The sequence below is a fragment of the Otolemur garnettii genome, unplaced genomic scaffold, assembly GCF_000181295.1.
Source record: "Otolemur garnettii isolate 467f Iridium unplaced genomic scaffold, OtoGar3 scaffold00012, whole genome shotgun sequence".
Taxonomy (NCBI): Eukaryota; Metazoa; Chordata; class Mammalia; order Primates; family Galagidae; genus Otolemur; species Otolemur garnettii.
In genome coordinates this window covers 2569368-2573039 of record NW_003852407.1, presented here as the reverse complement: position 1 = coordinate 2573039, position 3672 = coordinate 2569368, and the positions used below count along the sequence as shown (strand labels likewise).

At 44.1% G+C, this 3672-nt stretch overlaps 1 non-coding gene across 1 annotated transcript; it reads right to left on the bottom strand.

The window, feature by feature from the left end:
• Nucleotides 1–2104: 2104 nt before the first annotated feature.
• On the bottom strand, nucleotides 2105–2244 carry LOC111723524. The gene has a single exon (XR_002772051.1). It is a non-coding gene; the product is annotated as a small nucleolar RNA SNORA48 (small nucleolar RNA).
• Nucleotides 2245–3672: the final 1428 nt, after the last annotated feature.

Below are 3672 nucleotides of genomic sequence, written 5' to 3'. Positions count from 1 at the left end.
ATGTTTATTCTCTGCTTCCTCTTTATTTCTCAATTCCAACTTTAGCTCACTCCTTTGCTCCTATATCTGAGCATAAGCTGTTAAAAGCAGCCATGCCACTTCTTAAATGCTTTGCTATTTAAAAACTTCCTCCACCAGAAACCATAGGTCATCACTCTTCAGGTCAGTCTTCTACCAAATCCTGGGGCATGGACACAATGTAGCCAAGTTCTTTGCTGTGGCACAAACAAGGATGATGCTTATGGATCTGGTTCCCAGATAAATCCCTTATTTCCATCTGCAACCTCATTTGCATGGCCTTTACTCTCTACATGTCTGTCAGCACTTTGGCCACAACCAGTTAACCAATCTCTAAGGTATTCAAACTTACCCTCGTCTTTCTGTCTTCTTTTGCGCCCTCCAAACTCTTCCAATCTCTGTTCATTACCCAGTTCCAAAGCGGCTTCCACATTTTTAGGAATCTTATTGAGACAACCCACTCCTCCGGACCCATTTTCTATCTCAGTCCATTTGTGTGGCTTATAAAGGAGTACTTGAAGGTAGGTAATTTATAAAGAAAAGAGATTTATTTAGCTTATAGTTTTGCAGGCTGTACAAGAAGCATGATGCCAGATCTGCCTCTGGTGAGGGTCTCAGGCTGCTTCCATGCATGGTGGAAGTTGAAGAGGAACTGGTGTGTGCAAAGGTCCCTTGGAGAGAGAGAGAAAGACAGAATGCACTAGAGGTAGGGGGAAGGGGCTAGAATCTTTTTAACAACCAGCTCTGGGGGAAGTTTTGCAGAAACTAACAGAGCAAGAAATCAATCATTGTCATGAGGGCGGGCACTGAGCCATTCATGAGGAATCTAGCCTCATGACTCAGACACCTCCCTTGAGGTCTCACTAACAACACTAGAGATCAAATTTCAACAGAAGACCTGGTAAGGGTCCAAACAAACCAAACTATAAAGCTCTCCAGGCTTCCAGGTTTCCAGTTCTCTCATTCCCATTACAAATACCTTTGACTTTTTGGAAATGTCAATCCCTTGATCTTTCTACCTTCTCCCAATCTTTGCTTACTTCCTCCAGGTTTCCCCATCTCCGCAGATGACTCTAGATACCTTAGCTCTTTATCCACATTCTGCCCTCAAAACATAGCTCAAACAACACCCCAAATCTGGCTTGCTGTTGCAATCAACCTTCACCTTTACTTGGTTGCCAGAAAAAACATTCTGTGTTGCAGAGAACATTCACAGATCCGTGATCTCCATCCTGGGCTGAGCTCTGAGCACCCCTCAATTCTTCTGCCAAACATCTTTCTCATTGCCTCCTATTTCTTAGAGAAATCCCAAGATCTTCACACCAGCTCTCTCCATCACCCTCCTACATACAAATGCACAACATCACATTTTTCCTGCAGCAGCATAGAAGCAGCTACCCCTCCTGCCCAAGGCCAGGCTCCACCCTTGCTGCTGCCCTCTGGCCTCTGCTCCCCCACACTGCTCTGTGTCATTTCTCTTCCTCTTGCAGGCTCCTTTCTTTTAGCTTCCCAATGTGCTCCACCTTCTCCTCCTGCTTCTCCAAACTCCTCAAAAGAGTCAGCCTCGACTTCTTCACCTCACACCTGTTTCTCAGCCTGCTGCAGTCTTTTTGAGAAGTTTTACTTGTAATGAGCTTTTCAAATTATCCCCCAAGATCACAAATGCCCTCCTAATTGACACACTTAATTTTATATCTTTCTGGACCTCTCTACTCCTTTTATTTTTATATTTTTAGTTCTGTTGAAATACACATAACCTAAAATTGATGTCTGAACCATTTTTTAAGGGTACAGTACAGTAGTGTTAAACATATTCGCATTGTTGTGCAAGCATCTTCCCGAATTGAAACTCTGTACCCATTCAACAACTCTCCTTGCCCCAGCCCCCGCCAACCACCATTCTACTTTCTGTCTCTATGAACTTGACTAGTCTAGACACCCCATGTGAGTGGAATCATACAGCGCTTGTCTTTTTGTATCTGGCTTGTTTCACTCAGCATAATATCCTCACATTTCATTCACATGGAGGCGTGCATTAGACTTTCCTTCCTTTTTTTTTTTTTTTCTTATTCTTTTTTAACTTTCTCCATGTGTCCAAGTCACGAACAAGGCATGGGCACAGACCAAAAGCCAACCCAGGATAAACAAGGGGTGGCTTTGTCCCTGGCTGATATAAGATGGGCACCATTCCTTCCTTTTTAAGGCTAATATCCCATTGGAGGGACTTGGCCATATTTTGTTCATTCATTCATCTGCTGATGACATGTGAGTTGCTTCAACCTGTTAGCTATTTTGAATAATGGAGTGATAAACGTTGGGTGTACCAATATTTCTTCAGGACTCTGCTTTTGATTCTTTTGGCTATACATCCGAAAGCGGTATTGTTGGATGACATGGTCTGTTCCCTTTTTTAAAGGCTCATTATTTCCTCCTTCCTGTAACAGCTGTTACACTCTCTCCAAAACACACAGTCTTCGTTCTCACCCACTTCTCTGAGTACGCTTCTTACCCTTCCATCTCCTTTGTAGGCGCTTCCTCTGCCTGCCCTGGGAGTCTGAGTCAGTCAAGGTTCAATCAGAAAAACAGAATTGCTGTTTTTCTGGTAAAGAGAGGGTATTCAGTACAGGGAATTAGTTATAGACATTGGAAAGCTGAAAAACTGTACAAGTGAATGTTAAGGTAGCCCAGACAAATAGCAGCAGGAATCCACTCCTATCCTTGAGTCTGGGAAACAAAGAGATGACATTCACTCCCACCTCCAAGAAGTAACTAGAAGCTCTCAGAGACATCTTCCCCATTATTGCATAGCTGGACCTTGGACCTTGTGCTAGTCAAGATTCCCCAGAGAAGCAGAACTAATAGGACAGACATAGTACATGCATACAATGAGACTTACTGTTTCATAAGGTTGTGGAGGCAGAGAACTCCTATAATGTGCCTCCTGCAAGATAGGGAGCCAGGAAAATCAGTGATATTAATTCAGTCTGAGGCCAAAGTCCTGAGAAGCAGGGACAGTGAGGCATGGGGAGCTGGTGTAAGTCTCAGAGTCTGAAGGCCCAAGGTTCACAGACTCCAATGAGAACAGAGGATGGACATCCAAGAGCAGGAGAAGATGGATGTCCCAACTCAAGTTGGGAACAAATTTGCCCTTCCTCTCCAATTTGCTCAATGGATTGAACAACGCCTGTCGACACTGGTGAGAGCCTATTTTCTTTTTTTTTTTTTTTTTTTTTGGCCAGGGCTGGGTTCGAACCCACCACTTCTGGCATATGGGGCCGGCACACTACTCCTTGAGCCACAGGTGCCGCCCCGAGAGCCTATTTTCTTTACTGAGCCTCCCGACACAATGCTAATATTTTTCTGGAAACACCCTCACAGACACACCCAGAATTAATGGGAGGCAGTTTGCATCATCTCAAAGAGCAGAGTCTAGAGAGGGTGGACTTGGAGCCAAGAGGCAATACATAGATGACCAGCCTGGGGCTTAGTCCCAGGTCCACCATTCTTCTCACCAAGTTTACTTCCTAGAAGGGAGTCTCAGTTTTTCAGGTGAAAACTATCAAGATTCCGACCACTACTTTTTCGTGCCTATAACTCCAAATTCACCTGTCCTATGCAGACCTCTATTGAACTTCAGACATATTTTTCCCTAGT